General features: G+C 38.8%; 2 long non-coding RNA genes across 2 annotated transcripts; both read right to left on the minus strand.

The window, feature by feature from the left end:
- Positions 1–403: 403 nt before the first annotated feature.
- LOC137055664 (uncharacterized) lies at positions 404–3,581 on the minus strand. Its single transcript, XR_010900050.1, has 4 exons — positions 3,279–3,581; positions 2,443–2,512; positions 877–938; positions 404–738 (listed from the first exon to the last, which is right to left on the minus strand). It is a non-coding gene; the product is annotated as an uncharacterized lncRNA (long non-coding RNA).
- Positions 3,582–8,302: 4,721 nt separating this feature from the next.
- LOC137055669 (uncharacterized) lies at positions 8,303–9,339 on the minus strand. The gene is made up of 3 exons (XR_010900051.1): positions 8,855–9,339; positions 8,615–8,764; positions 8,303–8,537 (listed from the first exon to the last, which is right to left on the minus strand). It is a non-coding gene; the product is annotated as an uncharacterized lncRNA (long non-coding RNA).
- Between the last annotated feature and the right edge of the window lie 10,540 nt (positions 9,340–19,879).

The following is a 19,879-nucleotide window of genomic DNA, read 5'->3' on the forward strand; positions in this document are numbered from 1 at the left end:
CAAACAATGTTCTTGTCAAAAATATTGTTTTTATTCAGTCAAACTGTTAAAACCATTTAATTTAAAACCATTGCATGTTAAGTTCATCAGCAATTGACAGGTATGGCTGTTAAAGGGATAGTTAACCCCCAAAAAATTAAAATTCTATCATTTACTTTTTCTTCAAGTTGTTTCAAACCTGTGTAAGTTTCTTTGATCTGTTGAACACAAAATAAGATATTTTAAAGAATGTTGGTAACCAGACAGTTGAAGTAGCCATTGATTTCCATAGTAGGAAAAAAAAAAACGATGGAAGTCAATGGGTGCCGGCAACTGTCTGGTTACCAACATTCTTTAAAATATCTTATTTTGTGTTCAACAGATCAAAGAAACTTACACAGGTTTGAAACAACTTGAAGAAAAAGTAAATGATAACAGAATTTTAATTTTTGGGTCAACTATCCCTTTGTGTGTGCACAAATGTAAATTAAACAAAAACATACAAGAAAACAGAACTTGAGGATTGGGTTGGGTAAAAGAATGACAGGTGAGCAACAACAACTAAAAACCCAACAAAAACAACAAGCGTCCCACTAACAGTGGTTGGTGGGTGTAGGCTTCAATTTGAAGTTTTCCATTCAAACTATTGACATGTGGGTTGATGGCCGTCACCTTCCTCTGCACCATCCTCTTGGTCCTCTTGCTGACTCCGTCGCAGTAGAACTCTGGCATTTCCATCTTCAGGGTTGATTCAGGAACCTGTTAGCAACATCATACCAGTCAATAAATTTGATTTATAAAATTCTTCCCATCCTCCAACTTTAAATTCTTACTAAACTGTTGCACACCTGATTTAATTACAATACAGAAGTGAAATGCAGAAAGAAATTAACTTGCCTCTGAACAAGCTCTAGTCAAGAGAGCATTTCCCTCAATGGATGCTGTCATGATTGAATGTCCTGAAAATGAAAGAATGCAATGTTAATTACCTACAATCTTTTATTTTAAAAATAACCTTATCTCAACAAAGTCCATAAACGGCATCACTCCATTCTTAAATGGTACAATTTACATATTACTATTTGTACACATTCATTGAGTATATGTATGTGCAGTAAATAAAATGTTGTGTGTGAATGAAAATACATATGTTAATACAGCTGTGTGTGTGTGTGTGTGTGTGTGTGTGTGTGTGGCTGTAAAACCATCTTTGAGTGTGTATGAGTATGTTTGTCTGAGGATGTACGAGTCATACGAGTACGTGTGTGTAATGAGACTGTTTGCGTGTATGTGAGTGTGTAGCTGTACGAAAATCTGTAAGTGAGTATGTACAGTATATGTGTATGTGTGAGTGAGTGGGTGTATGAGTGTGTATGTGTGAGTGTATATGAGTGTGTAGCTGTACACATATCAGTGTGTGTATGCAATATATTTATGTTTGAGAGTGTGTATAAGTATGTTTGTTTGTGTATGTGTGAGTGAGTGAGTGGATGAGTGTGTCTGTGTCAGGGTATATGAGTGTGTAGCTGTATAAACATTTTGTGAATGTACTATATGAGTGTGTTTGCATGTGTGAGTGAGTGGGTGTATGAGTGAGTGTCTATGAGAGTGAGAGTGTGTATGCATGTGTGAGTGGGTGTATGAGTGAGTGTCTATGAGAGTGAGAGTGTGTATGATTATGTATATGAGTGTGTTTGCATGTGTGAGTGAGTGAGTGGGTGGGTGTATGAGTGAGTGTCTATGAGAGTGAGAGTGTGTATGATTATGTATATGAGTGTGTTTGCATGTGTGAGTGAGGTGGGTGGGTGTATGAGTGAGTGTCTATGAGAGTGTGTATGATTATGTATATGAGTGTGTTTGCATGTGTGAGTGAGTGGGTGTATGAGTGAGTGTCTATGAGAGTGAGAGTGTGTATGATTATGTATATGAGTGTGTTTGCATGTGTGAGTGAGTGAGTGGGTGGGTGTATGAGTGAGTGTCTATGAGAGTGAGAGTGTGTATGATTATGTATATGAGTGTGTTTGCATGTGTGAGTGAGGTGGGTGGGTGTATGAGTGAGTGTCTATGAGAGTGTGTATGATTATGTATATGAGTGTGTTTGCATGTGTGAGTGAGTGGGTGTATGAGTGAGTGTCTATGAGAGTGAGAGTGTGTATGATTATGTATACGAGTGTGTTTGCATGTGTGTGTGAGTGAGTGAGTGAGTGGGTGTATGAGTGAGTGTCTATGAGAGTGAGAGTGTGTATGATTATGTATATGAGTGTGTTTGCATGTGTGAGTGAATGTATGAGTGAGTGTCTATGAGAGTGAGAGTGTGTATGATTATGTATATGAGTGTGTTTGCATGTGTAAGTGAGTGAGTGGGTGTATGAGTGAGTGTCTATGAGAGTGAGAGTGTGTATGATTATGTATATGTGTTTGTTATAGTACATTGCTACTTGAAAACCACATAACTTTACTTACCAAGCATAATGAGCCTGGGTGTGTCTGGTATCCCCTGCTGTGCCTCAATGTATGCATGGGTTGCAGTGACCTAAACACATTAAAAACAACATTAATTAAAATTATAGAATATCAAATAACTACTGTGCATAAAAAATGAGTATAACAAGTACAACTCGACAAATATTGTCAGTGATATTTTTCTCTCTTAAAATAATTTTCCACTGCATATTTATTTAAATATTTACAAAGGAAAGTTCTGTATTTTTAAGACTTGTTTTCACGTATTTTTCTAAACAACTTATTCAAATTGGTTCAGATCGCGAGTCCGTCTGCAGCCATTATCCGGGATAGGCTAATCTTTTTAGCAGTTTGAGCAGTCAATGTACGTCTATTATAATACAATAATTTCTTGCTGACAGGCTCGGATCGGACATTACGGAAAGGATCCCTACATAGATTATGTTTTTGTTATCATAATATCATTCAATACCAGCTTCCATTTGCAAATGCAGCAACTTAACTCACAGACTAAAATGATCTATCGTAAAACACACAAACATTAGGTTAACGGTTAACGTCACATTAAAACTCGACAGAAACAAAGAAAAAAACAATCTCGATTTGTCTTTCCACCGTTTTAACAATCACCGGGTCTGGTTTGGTCGAAATAAACCAGGCAATTCACCGAGTTAACGTTATATGTGAAAACACTGGGACAGCGGGGAAATACACATCTAAGAAGTTAACTCTGTAACGGTGTTTTTGCAACGGTCACTAAAACTTACACACTAAAAGCTATGTACACTAAAGCGTAAAATCCTGAAACCTAATTATAAAATTAAAAATTAACTTACCAAACGTTCTGATATCCACCCGACTGAGACATCCGTGAGTGAGCTGCTGCCAGAAGTTGTGTTCTGACGTCAGTCAAGGGGCGCACTTTCGCTGTTTACAGCTGTCCTGTATTATTGCCTGGCATATTACAGCCAAGTTACAGCTAAGTTACAGCAACACTAAAATATACTGTAAAATGTTCCCGCTCAAACAAAATTACCCAGAATGCAATACAAATTACAGTATATGACTGTATTATAAAAATGCAGTATTGTACTGTATGTTTTTACAGTAATGTGCTGCTAAATCTACAGCGACATTTAACAGTGTATTTACACCGTGTACACTTTGCCTAACAGGTTTGCCTGGTTGCCAAACAAGCAATATTTAAAAAAAAAAACATTTGAAAAAATCCTTCCATTCTAACCATTTTGAATAGTAGTATGTAAATAAAATACTTATTTATTTTAAAAAAATATTAAAATATTCACCACTTAAAAAACAGATGAATTCTTACTTGGTTTCATTGGTCGTGGTGGATTGGGCAGAGTTGGTCTTTTTGCTGGTGGTATGGTGTTGATATTACCTAAAACTATTTTATTTTATTTAAATCTGTGCTATTTTTATTACTTTATTAACTAAGAATGAATGTGTACTCATACACACTGTCCTCAGCATCTGTGCTATTAGTGTGTGACTCTAAAAGCTGTAGTGGCGGTCTCTTCAGTCTGGCTGGTGTAACCCCTTCTGTTCGGACCGGGACTCGAACCCGGGTCCGCCGGCATGGGAGTCGGACGCTCTAACAAGAACGCTAAAGGCTGCAACCTCTAGCGTCAGTCGCTAGAGCATCTCTTGAGGTCAGAGGAGTGAGGTTTACTCGCACAGCAACTACTACTAGCTGGCCTCCGTTACACTCACCCCCCTAAACCTCACTCCCATCCGGGTCACGGCACCAATGTAACCCCTTCTGTTCGGACCGGGACTCGAACCCGGGTCCGCCGGCATGGGAGTCGGACGCTCTAACAAGAACGCTAAAGGCTGCAACCTCTAGTGTCAGTCGCTAGAGCATCTCTTGAGGTCAGAGGAGTGAGGTTTACTCGCACAGCAACTACTACTAGCTGGCCTCAGTTACACTGGCCTTGGTGCAATCGGACAGTTCAGGACATGAAGAGCTTTGAGCTTTTCTCATCAGCTTATGAGCTGTCACGTAGTCAACTAAATAAATACAGCAAATTTGTGAGTTGATATGAAAATTACAACATTTTATAATAAAAAAAACACTGTCTGGCCCCCCAAAAAGTTGCAGTTTGAATTTAAATAGGAAAATGCTTAATGCTATGATCGGATCATTATTGCAATGATTATTTTGTTTCTGCCATTTCAATTTCTGTAATCGCTATGGTGCTCGTCACGTCACCAAATACTTAGTGCTTAAAGACTTTTCATTATCAAACTTAAACATTTTATATTCTGTTCTGGACTCAATTGTATGCCCTGGATATTGTTTGAATTATATTATGATTCTTTGTTGTTCAGTCACACTTTACAATAAGGCTCAATTATTTAACATTAGTTCATGTATTAACAAACTGATAATGATAAATACTTCTAAAGTATTAATTGAAATCAAAAGTGTACGATTTAACGAGATAATGATGATTTAAACACTACGGATTTGTAGCCTATTCCCCTTTTGTTTATCTGGTAAGGATGTTTTTTCACTAGGCTTTGTACAGTGTTGACATTCTGAAAGACAAAGTGCTTAAAAATCAGTGGTATAATAATAAGTTTTTTTATCAGTGGTATAATAAGTTTATTAAAAAGTTACTTACACATAATCGGTGCACATAATACGTATCCAGAAATATGCTGATGTCTACTTTTGATTGAGAAGGATAGTCAAATAGACTACTCTTTGCTTCTGATCGATCTTGATTGCTCTTTTACTTTGACTGACTTTTTCTTTTGGGATCATTTGAAGAACAGTGTGGCACACTTATGCTCCAATTATTGATGATTTCCCCTAAAGATGGTTGCAGAAAAACTCGCAGTTTTATCGATGACCTCACAACTTTTGCCATCTTCCAAAATAATGCAATTGTCTGGCTGCTTTGAAGAAATGACATTACCTCTTTGAATAATTTGTGAAGTTGTGCCTTCCTGGATTTCTTTGATCTTTTTCACAATCTGTACAAGAGGACTCTTTCCTGAGCGTACCATTCTCTTCAACATGTAACTCTCAAATGGGAAGGCACTGCATTCATCCAGACAGCCAAAAGTCATTGCATCGGAAGCAAGATGAAGCATTGAATGTACGTTGTACACCAAGAAGGATGGTAAAAAAAACAGCTTTCCAGTATAAACAAGGAATTGTCTAAGCTCTGTAGCCTTCCACCTTTCCAGGTGTTGCAGACTGCGTGGTTTTCTAGCAAAGCATGAAGGAATGCATCCCTGAAGATCAAGAAGCCTTGCGCTCACTATGTCTGCCTGACCAATGGACATCATAGTTTGTCTACTTCGTCCCTTTTCCCCTCTTGTCCAAATGGTCAACAATTTCTTCATAACACCAAGGCATGCCTAGTGCATATAGTCAATGGGAAACTGGCCAATCATATCAATTGGTAAATCAGTCAAAGGTGTACTTCCATTGTGGTTGTCTGGTTGATTTTGAGCTCTAAATGAATTATCTGTTCTTAATTCAAACACATCAACCTCTTGATAAGTCATCTTTTTTCCCCCAGAATCCTTTTTGTTCACACTTGTCACAACCATAATATGCAGAACATTGCTTGGTTCTTTTCACCATTGCTCTGGCTGGTGCATTACATACAATACACCTCAGCTTGGCTCGAATTATCCTTCCATCACATGGAAGACCACTTTCTAGTAAATTATTAATTTCTGTAACAGCATCCTCTAGAAGTACAAGATCTGAAGGTCTTTGAGATCCTAATGTCAGTGTTATGGGAAATACAATCACTGGTTCAACACAACACAGGCCACATTGACTATGATGAACTTCTGAAGAGTGGAAGTCCATCAATATTGAAAGAAATCTCCAGGGAATCAATTCTAGAAGTCACCTCAGAAGGATATCTCTTCAACGTTTTTTCAATTTCTTTAGGCAATGATGGATGGATGTACTGCCTTCCAGATTTATTCTGGATATCAACTGCTCGTGCAGTCTTCAAAAGTGTGCGTGCAGTAGCAGGCAATGTGTGATGTCCTTGTGAACACAAGACTTTTAAAAGATCATCTAAAGCACAGTGTCGGATTTGATGTTTGTTGGCCCATGCAATGAGGTCCTCTCTCAAAGGATTTGTTTCTCCAACATCTTCAGTGAGTAACAAATATGTGTCATGAATCATGATCTGGAGCAGCCTTTCTCAAACGTTTTTCAGTCAGGGCACCTTTTAAAAGTGCATACAATTTCAAGGCACCCAAGCACCTCGCCTTCTCAATAGCTGCGTTTCCATTACAGATTTGCGAAAAACTTTTGCGATATTTCTTAAATGTCGATAAAAAACTGTTGCGAAATGACAGCGTTTGCATAGCTGCAGTTATGCGACTAAAACACATTACTTTCCTCTCGCGATAGGTCAGTCCAAAATGATGGCACTTGGTATGTTTGTACATCCCATCCATCACACTAGCCATTATTTTTATTGGAAGGAGACGTGTGTGTTATCCAAGCATTAATGGCAAGGAAAGCACGGATATGAGGTGTGTGTGTGTGTGTGTGTGTGTGTGTGTGTCAGATCTGCTTCAAGGTCTTCATGATAATGTAGCATTTCTGTGTTTAGAATCCAGTATTACTGTAATCCTATTGTCTTTTATGAGTTTAATAAAGAACTCCGTCTCGTCTTCTCCCCAAACCGAACCATCATCTGTAAAGAATGATCGACTTTTAAGCGCGGCAGGTTGACACATAAAGAGAAGAGCGAAATGTTTGCATTTGCATGTTAACTCAAATGTTTTATTTTTATTTTCACCACTTTCGTTATTTTGGCTAGATATTTCGTTTGATTGGCATTTGAACTGAATTTAGAAATGCTTTGGAAAATAAAAAATTGGCATTTAATAAACAAAATAATTTTTTTGAAATGGAGACCACGTTTGGAGTGAGTGCATGCAAAATAATTAGTTCCCCGAGTCCACAAATAAAAATAGACTGTTTATAGTTTATAATTATGTCTTGAACTCATCTGTATAGCTAAAAATGACAGAGTATTGTGAATCGTTTCATCTCTCTTAAAGGAAGAAGGAAAAAATGAGAACGTCGGCGCTTTTATCGGCCGTGGGTTAAAGAAAACAGCCTAACTACGAAACTAAATAGGCTGCGTTTAGGCCTAAACATTAGCCTGTAATATTATTATTTTAATTTATATGTTGATTATGAAAAGTGAGCAGCATGAGTAAGAATCGCAATATGTTTGAGATATGGGGAGTCACATGATTTTGATCACTTCGAGTTTTATTTACTAGAAAGTCTTTCTTAAAAAATATATTTAGTTTTGTATAAATTGTATTTTTATTTTGATCGATGTTTCATCAATTAATTGCCTGTTTATTAGATAAGAAACAAACTAAGATCGTCTGGAATGGATTGACGTGCGTAACTGGCCTGTTTCCTCGGCCTTTGAGTAAGGCTGAAACTAGCTCTTTCTGTTTTAATACATTTCTTGAATATATGTCTTAATTACAGTATATATAGCCCGTAGTCCTTATTAGGAGAAAATATATGTCCTTTTAACTACATGATCTTGTTATTACGACACAATTGAGTGGGAAATATAATATATAGGCCCTATGTTGCAGCAATGCGTCACCGCAACAGGTGACCTGTAAATGCGAAAAAAACGTTTCCATTGCAGTTTTGCGAAAATGTCCTTTTTCGAATCGCCTGAAAAACCACCTCATGAGAGCGAAATTTTTTTTTGCGATATATGGGAGTTTTTGCGAAATTGCCGCGTTTCCATTGGGCGTATTTTCAATTCGCAATTTCAATTTGCGCAATTTGAAGGGTAATGGAAACGCGCTTACTGGTGCTGTCCTTTGTAGTCTTCAGAAACAGCTTCCCATTTAACTTCCCTTGTACTCAAGTTAGACATTTTGTACGTTTTTCCCAACAAAAGCAGTCCAACTTGAGACTCCCACACTTGGAGGCGAATTTTCCCCGACACATCCTCCACAATGACGATTTGTGTTTCTAGCTGTCGCCCTTGGAAGTTCACAAAACTTACGTGCTCCACCCGCAGTCACTTCGCCAACCTAACAAACTATACATAAAAAAATGCATTCATTAAAAACTATTACACTTAAAACAATAATAATAATAAAAACATCCACAACTTACATGCTGCCTTGCAAACATTTTCTTAATCTCCCCCACTGTCTCCCCCACTAGATTTAGAAGGAGGATCCCTCCAGACGAAGCTCAGATCGCTGACCCAAGTCAGCTCGGTGTGCCATCCGCACAAAATATCCAGCCCTTCACGGGAACGACCTAACACAAAGAGATAATGCAAGCAAATTAGGAAAAATGAATAACAAACTATATACATAAACCCATCCAAAATATTCAGAAAATAATTACTAGGTTGTTTGGAGATTCGGATCACAGCACTCTTGCAGTTCTGCGCCCACAGAAATACATTGCGCTTTTCTACGCAAAACAGCAACGTCGTGGAAATCGTCCCGACTAACCTGAATCGTGGCATTAAAACATTAGTTTTTCTTCTGCCGATATTTCACTATAGAGACGTTGTGGATATAACAACTTACAGTGCTTTCCTCATCTAGGCCTACTTTACATTTCTTTGCCTCGGATGCCAAGATGATTGATCTGCGCTCTTAATAGGCAAATGTGCAAACTCTGCATTCTGGACATTTATATACCCCGTTAGTATCAAAACCCAGATTTGACCAGATAGACCAATTAGACATGACATCAACTCACCAACAGTTAAAATACATTTCATACATTTGCATAAATATCAAACACAGCAGCACAACACCTAAACAACAACTTACTTAAATCTTTATTATATATTATTATTAGTAGTATTGCACTTTCACTATATAAACATATATTTACATATAAACCCTATCTATATGCGCGCACACACACACATGCACGCACTCACGCACACACATAGGCACACGCGCACACAAACTTCTTGATTGTATATAACCATTTTATTTTATATTTACATAACCTTAAAACACTTCGAACACTACTGTCCAATATATATACTTATATAACTTATTGCCATCAAACTGTGCATGAGTCATTGTCACCTCACTTTGACCACACCACACTAATTTGGTCATCGCGCCATCTATTGGTCAAAAGTGATACTTTATTACATCTTTTTTTTTTTTTTGCTTTATGTATAATTTTATGTCTACTTTGTCTGGGCTTATGTTAATAAGTCTTTAATGGTTAATTGTTGCAGCTGGTCACTCCCAGCCACGTTGACATGTCTTATTTTCTTTTTTGCGCTTGGCCCCGGAATTGCTGGTTGCAGCTATATTTCAAAATAGATTTTAAATAGTGTCTTTAGCTGGGCTTCTCGACTCAAATCGAAAGGGTCTTGAAGGTAGACAGAGATGATTTATTATGTAATGGTAAGGGAAGCAAATTCCATAATTTAGGAGCATTGAGTCTAAATTACCTACGACCTAAAGTAGACAACCGAAACGAAGAACAGACAAAAGACCAAGCTCAGATGTTCTGAAGGACCAAGCAGGAGAGTAGTGGTGGAGTAGGTCGGACATATATGGAGGTGCAATACCATTTAATGCATTACATGTTAGAAGTAGAACACCTGAAAGTGAATAAGTGATCCCAGAGGTAGCCTGTGAAGATCACGCAGTAGAGGAGTTATGTGAGTGGCTGGTTGAGGTGAGAACTGGTGAGTTTTGAACATACTGTAACCTTGCAATAGTTTTTTTTAAAAAGTCCAGTAATCCAGACGGGATGTGATAAATGCATGAATTAATATTTCAGCGTCAGCCTGTGTGAGAGAAGATCAAAGACGTGCAATATTATGAAGATGGAAAAAAGTTTTTAACGACAATAGATATGAGAGTCAAAGATAGAGATGAGTCAAATAAGACACCAAGATTATGGACAGGTGAAGAAGGCTTAATATAAATTCCATCAATTTCAAAGGAAAAGTCCATCCTTTTTACTGAGGTTGCAGAGTAAATCACCAGTAATTCAGTTTTGCTCTGGGGAACTCCTCTGTGTGATTGTTTCTGAAGTACATATTTTAACTAGTCCAATGGTGAGCGTGAACATCACAGGCTTTTCCGTCATGACCAGAAAAGCATTAAGGCACATCCAGAACAACCAGCATTCGATTTAGCCAAAGCAATTCACTCACAGTGATGTGGGAAATATTGCCAAGTTGGTTAGAGTCTTAACCTAAAACTTGATTCTGATTGGTCAATCGCACATTCCAGCGGTACTTTATTTCCAGATAACACCCGCTTATACGAGTACTACGAGTTACTTGACCGGTACTACTTCTATGCTTAACGCTGGCGCCATCTTGTGGCTTAAACAGTCGTGGGTTACAATGGAAGACATCAAGGCAGGTTTCCTTTATAAAGTTTTTAATATGGATATTTTTCTCACAAACGCATCGATTGGAATCAGAAGGCTCTATTAACCCATCGGAGTCGTGTGGAGCACATTATTTGACGGACAGCTGCATTTTTATGGACTTCAAACACAACTACAACTACTGCTGGGATTAACGTTAGCCTGGACTTTTTAAATATAACTCTGATTGTATTTGTCTGAAAGAAGAATATACACCTACGATAACTTGAGGGTGAGTAAATCATAGGCTTGGTTTCATTTTTGGCTGAACTAACCCTTTCAGCATTCATTCTCAACATTTAGCAGCAATAGATAAAGGCTTAAAGCAGGTTGGAACTGTTTTCCTTCACGGAAGCTTTGCGTAAGAGCTAATAAAATATTTAATCTCGAGACAATATTTTGGGTCTAATAATTATTTATTTGAGACTAGTAGCCGTGTAATAAGCGGGATAATGTCCACCCAGCCGGTTGTTATCGCAGAATAAACCCCTTCAGAGAGACGCTCCGCTTCGCCTCGGGGTCCTGATCACTCTGGAGGGGTTTATTCTGAGATAACAACCGGCTGAGTGTACATTATCCCTTACATATAGGACAAGTGGTTTGCAGAAGGAACGGGTGAATATGGTTTTAATTATTTGTGGTATCAAAACCATTTTTATTTTAATACTTTGTGTGATCCTGATCCTTTTAAAAATATATAATGATTTCCTTATCAACAAGTCAAATGTTAAGCATTTTGTATTTGTGGCCTTCACTAATTTAAGTCTTACCTCAAAGGGTAGAAAGGAGTGTTTGTCAAACAATATTCTCAAAGAGAGTCATAGAAGTGAACACCACATTGACAACCCATGCAACTTTAATTTTAATGGCAAAGATTGATAATAACACTGGGGGAAAAAACTATAATCATTCATGCTGTATAGTTCCTTATTCCATTTTTAAAAATCTTGCATTTTAAAAAGTATTGAGTCATTTAAATATTATGTTATATATTAAATATCTCCTAAATATTACTTAACTAAAATAGTGATTTTGTATTGTATTGATAAGTTACACTTAAAGGTAGGATAGGTAGGAATTGGTTAAAAAACTTTTTTTTACAAGATTCTTTAAACTTTCTTTATATATCAATACATAATTAAAATGTAAGTACTCTGAAAAAGAAAGTATAAAAATTGAGTGTCTGTAGACCTCTCACGGCTGTTTTAAAGACAGCTCATTATTTCCATTCACTCCACCTTCTCCCTTCTGGGCTCTTTCCAAAGCCACGCCCCCAAAACACATGAACGCGCCTCACCGACCAATCAGCTGGAAGACGCATTATTTACCTCAGACCAGCGGTGTGCATGTAGTGACATCATGTCAGAATCACATATAATAAAACATCTAACTTTATCATTATGAATTTAAACAAATAAGATGTCTTTAGTCCTCACTATCAAGCTAGAATACCGATAGCCTCCTGGTAAAGTTTAAAATATATTTTTGTCTGATTTGGTAACGAGTTAGTTATATTTACAAGGCAAAGAAAACGGGTAGCATCATGTTTTTTCAATAACATCAGTTATACTGTGATGAAGATGAATTTCGTGTAAGATTCATAACATATACAGTGTTTTGCATGTAAGAGTTTCCATGATGAAAGCATTGTTGATTAGCAGTAGCTAAAGCTAACTTAGCTCTAAAAAAAGTTCCTGTATGCGGTGTACTCGCTTTTACACATGCATTTTGTTATCTAAAGTTAATTTTGCGAATATTCAACGCGACAGCGATCAACTTGAGCTAAGCATATTGAGTATTTATCATCTCTACTAATGGCTAAGTGTATAATATTGTAACTTTATGCTAAGTAATGTTATGTTAGCTATATTAGGCAGCTTCATGTACTAGTGATACATGCTTCATGAAAACATAAACCAAAAAAATGTATAATCAAAATGAAAGATGACCTGTCCAGCAGAAATACAGCAGCAATGAGGCGTTTTTCAGGTCCCTCAGTTCTCACCATCGCTGATATTTACTCGCGTTTGATTTCTTTGTTTAGAGACTTTCTGTGCATTGCCTTTTCTCGTTCTGTCTTCCTCTTTTGCATTGTTTGCCTTCGCTGACTGTAAAACCCGGCACTGTGAGTTTTGAATGCTCCTTCTCTGCCATTATTTTGCCGAGGTTTCTTGCCTCTTGAACTGCTCAAATCAAACGAGCGCGCGCATGTGGGTGGATCCTGGAGCGAAAGCGGTGGTCGCCATGGTAGCAAGAGAGAGTGACAGTCGCCCAAGCCAATCATTTGTTTCGGCCCGAACGAAAATAATGAGCGGTGTTTACTGCAGATTAAAAAGTCTAGAGTTACTCAGTTTTTATACTCTCTTTTTCAGAGAACTTACATTTTAATTATGTATTGACATATAAAGAAAGTTTAAACAAATTCGGACAAAAGTGTTTTAGATCAGTCCGTCCTACCCTACCTTTAAGAATAAAAGAATAGCAAGAAAAAAATTGTATATTAATGTCATCTCTCTGTCATTCCCCAAAATAAAATGATGCTGTGAATGTTTTCACAGTAGTAATCAATGCGTTATGCATTGCTATTCAGAAGAACAAAATGACTGTGAATACAGTGAAGTAGGTGCTCTCTATCATTCAGACAGCACGCTCTGACCCACGATAACAAAACATATTTGTTAACCACTCTCCCAAGAAGAGAAAACAGTCTGTCCATTCGCTCCCGACTGTCCTTCGCTCTTCTCTCCTCATTCTCTCTTTGATGTCCTCCCTCAGAAGCTCCACCAGTTCATCCTCTCGCTCTCTTTCTTTGTGCGTTTTGCTCCTCCTCTTCCTGCTCACCCAATGCTGAACTTGGCCCTGGCATTTCCTCAGGGATGGAGGCAGTTAGAACAGAGGGGATGTTTGAAGGCCTCTGTCCCAACACCTTATCCATGAGGACAAACCACTGCCAAGTTGCAGCAGTGGGTTTTCCACTTACTCCTTCACCTGTCCCAGGACACTAGCCATCCTAAGGCAGAGCAAATAAACCATGCCTGTTAACAACAGCAGGCAAAATAATTTCAGCAAAGTTTCAGCCTAAAGGAAACATTACCTGTCGCCTTACCGCCAAGCTAAACTGGCCAAGTTTTTTCCCCCCGTAAATAGGTGGTCGCTTTGACCTCTCAATTTGATCAACTTTTTGCCTCAGATCACGTAAGAAATTAAGCTGTCCATAGCAAATACATTTTTAGTAATAAAACTTTAATAAAAAAAAACACCCATGGCATTTAACACTTGATCCACTAACTCTTTCAATAAAATATAACATAATACTTACATTTAAATGTAAACTCCTTGGACACCACAGAACTCTTTCCCGCCATGTTCTTTCGAATATAAATTCTAGCCACCTGAGCACAATTAATTCTGGGGTAGGGTAGTCTACGAAGCCTCTATCTGTTGTAGCCTTCAATTGGTCGAGAAACAAAGGGCACATTCCAAGTCACTTTTCAATCAGGGCAAGCCTTTGTCACGGCTGTGCCATAATCGTACTTCAAATGTGGCCTTCTAAGTGTGTGGCCTTTACTTTAGGACACAGCTTCCGTCTGGTTCAGTAGATTCACAATCATGGGGAAGATCCGCTGACCCCAACAAGGAGGGAAAGCCTCAAAAGGTCATTGCAAAAGAAGTTGGATGTTCTCAAAGTGCTGTATCAAATGACATTAATAGAAAGTTAAGTGGAAGGGAAGGGTATGGGGAAAAAAAGGTGCACAAGTAGCAGAGATTACCGCAGCCTGGGAGGATTGTCGGGAAAAGGCCATTTAAATGTGTGAGGGAGCTTCACATGGAGTGGACTGAGGCTGGAGTTACTGCATCAAGAGCCACCACACACAGACGGATCCTGGACATGGGCTTCAAATGTCACCAGAAGCGTCTTTCCTGGGCTAAAGAAATAAAGAACTGGTTCGTTGCTCAGTGGTCCAGTCCTCTCTTCTGATGAGAGCAAATCTTGCATCTCATTTGGAAACCAATGTCCCAGAGTGTGGAGGAAGAATGGAGAGGCATACAGTCCGAGAAGCTTGAAGTCCAGTGTGACGTTTCCACAGTCAGCTTTGGTTTGTCATCGTTGGTGTTGGTTTACTGTGCTTTATTACGTCCAGAGTCAACGCCCTTTTATACCAGGACAATTTAGAGCACTTCATGCTTCCTTCAACAGACAAGCTTTTGCAGATGCAGACTTTATTTTCCAGCAGGACTTGGCACCCGCACACACTGCCAAAAGTACCAAAACCTGGTTCAATGACCATGCTTGATTGGCCAGCAAACTCGCCTGACCTGAGGCCCATAGAGAATCTATGGAGCATTACCAAGAGGAAGATAAGAGACATGAGACCGAACAATGCAGAAGAGCTGAAGGCCACTACTGAAGCATCCTGGCCTTCATAACACCTGAGCAGAGCCACAGGCTGAGAGCATCCATGCCACGCCGCATTGAGGCAGTAATTCATGCAAAAGGTCCCAAACCAAGAACTGAGTACATGTACATGATTATACTTTTCAGAAGTCCAACATTTCTGTATTTAAAATCCTTTTTTTTAGTATTATTATTGATTTAATGTTGTATTGTAATACCTTCAGTAGAAACAGTAAACATTTGTTATTTTAGAAATGGTTTGTGACATCGATAATGAATTCATGCTGATGGAAAATGAGGACATGTGCAACTTCTAATGAATCTTTTGATAACAAGCTTTTGAAAATCGAAGGACAGTATCTCCCACATTCACTCCATCAGGGAAGTGTTTTCTAATGGCAGAAACCAAAGCCATTATGAGACTTCAGAGAAGTGCTTCAAGTTAAATCCTTCATGACTGAAACTTTAAAGAATGCATAAAGAATGTGTGACATATATCACATGGCTTTTGTGTTCACTATCAACATGTTAATGAAAGTGTTTATTAATGTCATTATTTACTGTCATTAAGCTACGATGCTGTTTGATTATTTTTAAAGTGTGCCGTACTGTGAAAGTCAGCTGTAGTGTTCACAATATTTGAACATCAATTAGGTTTTCTCTAATATTAACACACATAATTTAACATTTGGAACGCACATGTTGTAATGATCTGTAAATCTTTAAGAGAAATGGCCATTTCTCGTGTGGATACAGTCAGTATACTTTACATTCATCACTACATCAAGTGTTAATAATTATAATCAGAGGCAGAACATTATTAAAGCGAGTGCAGAATCGAACTAAAGCTTGGAACATACTCTGCAAGAACAAAGAAATGTGTTCGTTTTCTCGAGGTGGCAAGAACAAGAACAAAGTTTGTGGCAGTACATTCCATACTTCACGAGAAAAGCAGGTGCCGATCATCTGCGTTTCTCTGCCGATCAAATGTCTGACCAATCACAATAGTTCTCGGACACCCGCAAGAAAAAAGTTCTGCTCAGGCGATGTGTCGAGAACAAGCTGTGAGAACTCCCAAATCAGAGCTGCGAGAAAAAAATTACGTCATTTTGTTCTTGCAGCCCTGGGAGCAAGAATTTTTTTCTCTGTTCTTGCGGAGTATGTTGCAGCCTTAACTCAAAGTTTACTGACGGATCGATGTGGCGGATCAAACTGTGATTTTGTCTTTATTCTGCTCTCAGTTCATAATCATAATCTGATAAACTTACAGTATGATCTCAGTATTATATCACTGTATTTCTGGCTGTTCATTTTCCTTTCTATAACACTCGGGCTCTTTCTTTAAGTGTTTTTCTGTTCTGATGTTTGGTTTTGTTTGTTGATTGCTGATGTGGTTGCGGTTGCATTAAGTGTTAATGATGTTTAATGCATCTTTGCTTGATGTTTCTGGAGTTAATTCAGGCTATAAAAGAGCTGAGCAGCTCATAAACACCATCATCTTCAGATGAGCAGCGTCTTCAGGCGTCTTCAGTCTGATTCCCGGTAAGATCATGTCGTCTCTGTGTGAATTATTGTGTCATTGTGTTCAGCCTTTAGTCAAACGTCAGCACATGTTGTTCAGCTTGTTGACTCTCTAGAGCTTGTTTATGTGGAACAGTGGAGAAGAAATGAAAATGGAGATGTTAAATGCAGCTTTGGAAGATTTCTTTCAGGTCCTGTCCATATTATGTTCTTGAGATTGATTTGATAACGAAATGATCGGCTCATATACACCATCATCCGTCTTGTAGTTTGATGATTATTATGATTCCCGGTAAGATCATGTTGTCTCTGTGTGAATTATTGTGTCATTGTGTCCAGCCTTTAGTCAAACATCAACACGTTGTTCAGCTTGGTGACTCTATGTTTGTTTATGTAGAATCAGTGTAGAAGAAATGAAAATGGAGTTTTGGAAGTTTTCTTCCAGGTCCTTTCCATTTTAGGTTCATGAGATTGATTTTAGATGATCGGCTTATGAACATCATCATCTGTGAATAATGATGTGCATGAATGATGAATATTATGATTCCAGGTAAGATCATGAGATTATCTCCGTGTAGGGTGACCAGACGTCCCAAAAAATTCGGGACAGTCCCGAATCCCGAATCTGGCCATAATTGTCCTGAAAATTATAGTAAAGTAAAATCTTGAGTAGTTATTGTCTGATAAACATTAAAAACTGTCTGCAGAGGGTGAAGCGCCCTGCAACTCTCCCGCCTTTCTTTTCACAATAACATTTGAGTTCACGATTTTAATGTAGTGTTTTTTTGTGGCAGACTAAAGACTAACAGGGTGTTAATCGTTTAATAAAAATATCTTTGGTTCAGGTTTGAAATTCATTATATTTTATTTAGGGCTGGGACTTTAACGCATTAATTAAGATTAATTAATTACGTGACTTTAACGCGTTAATTAATTATGCAAAAAAAAAAAAAAATTACCCCCCCTTATTTTTGCACCGCGGAACGTTTTTCAATGAATGAGTTTCGACGGACCGGTTATACTGGAACACCAACTAGCGCTCGCTCCGGAGTCACGACAACAACAAACCATGGGTGCGTCTCAATCAGCTCCCTAGTTCAGTGGTCAGGGCACTGATCAGGGAGGCAGCCCATTGACTTATGTCCTGATCAGTGCCCTGACTAGTGAACTACGAGACGCAGGGCATGAGTGAACATGAGCGGAGAAGCTGATGAGACTGCTTTGCTTGGCCCCGTGGATGGGAAATTTTGTTTTAAAAAACTGGAAGCGTCGTCAATGGAAGCGTTGTCAAGAGCATGGTTGTGTGCAAGCTATACAACAAGGAATTAGCGTATCACCGCATCACATCGAGCCTCAAATATCACAAATATGCTTTTGCTACACTTAATGGCAAACATTGCACTGGTCTGCTGGACTGAAATAAATAAACAATATTTTGTTGATTAAGCTTATGTATTCAGTCATTATTCAATGGGATACTTAAAATACATGTGAAAAATTACTTCTCATTGTTCTCAGGTCAAATATTTATATGCAATTAAAATGCGATTAATTTCGATTAATTAATTACAAAGCCTTTAATTAATTAGATTAGTCCCGGCCCTAATTTTATTATAGGCTAGTAATGTTACGCAGTCTAATATCATAGAAGCATCAAATAATATTTGTCTGTAAACTTGCATCAGATCCACAACCTTTAAAATGTGTTTTTACAGTGTAAGCAGTGAATGAAGAGCTCTTCCAACACGTCAGTGTAAATGTGTGAATCAGTCTGAGCCGCTCCACAAACCTGCTTTGACTCGCTTTGACCGGCAGACGAAACACAAACTACCGTCAGTAACGTAAGTACTTCAATATTTATTCTTTTTTTAATAAACCACTGTACACAGTTGCAGTTATGCTGAATATTCAGAACAACAGCAGTCTTGCTTGTGTGATATTGTTCAAATGGAAGATTGTCAAACTTCTTCAATCTTTTGTGTAGCTGAGTTCCCTTTCGTTCAGTTACTCCGAGTAATGACAGTGACTGACAAATGGGGAGTTTTGCCTAGAAACCAATCATCTTCGACATCTAGAAAACGCCCAATGGCAGTGTCAATGCCATGGGCATGCGGAATTTGCATAGCGTAACCCCACACAACCACGTGTGTATATAAGGAAGTAGCTGGCATGATTGCATTATATTTCTGCTTTGGGGCCAAGAGCATCTCTTCACTCCTGCAAGCCTGAATCCTGAAGTAAATAATAATAATAATAATAATTCATTACATTTATATAGCTGAAGTTCTCTCTTCCGTCTTCGAGACAAGCGGTTCTCCAGGGTGTTGGTGTAACGGCGCGTTCCAGCGATATCACATTGCCTGCCTGCTGATCTGTGCAGTGATCTGCAACAGCTGTGTGTGTTTTCCCTGGGCACTTTGGTATTCTGCAGGTTTTTTTTTTTTTTTTTTCAAGACGGTTTGCCCGCACTTCCGGGTGCAATTGATCTCCGTTGCTGTCTTTTGGCACATTCACTGCTTGACATGTTTGGGCTTCAGCACGTTCGGACAGTGTTTGTGGATGTGCTGTGTTCCCTCTGTGGGGACATGACCATTGTGATGTTGTGGTCAAGACTCAATTGTCTCTGTAAAGGAGAGAGTCCCCTCTGCCACACCCCAATCTACCATCTCCGAGAGAGATGGTACTTTGGCTGGTGGCCAGGGTGACCTGAGGGCTGTGCTGTGGTATAAAGAACCCTGATGATCCCGATGCCGCATCCCAATGTGGGCTAGAGTCCTTTTGGGATGACGATTCAGCTGTGCTCTGCCTCTCGCACACTGCTACCCGCTAGTGCTTGGACTGATGGGTCTGTTGGCGCCCTCCTGATGCGGACAACTCCCTGGTCTCCTCTGTCAAGATGCAGACTTCCACTTCCGGGCCGGTAATGCTGCCCCACCCAGGGAACGTCTGTGATCCGAGTGACCCCACTGGTGCAGTTCCTGGGAGCCTGGCTAGAGCTTCTGGGACGGTCCCGCTGGGTTGCTAGGAACATCAGGCTCGGCTATGCGATTCAGTTTGTAACTTCTGGGGAGTCTGCTTACCATGGTTGGGCC

This window comes from Pseudorasbora parva, chromosome 2 (assembly GCF_024679245.1).
Source record: "Pseudorasbora parva isolate DD20220531a chromosome 2, ASM2467924v1, whole genome shotgun sequence".
NCBI lineage: Eukaryota > Metazoa > Chordata > Actinopteri > Cypriniformes > Gobionidae > Pseudorasbora > Pseudorasbora parva.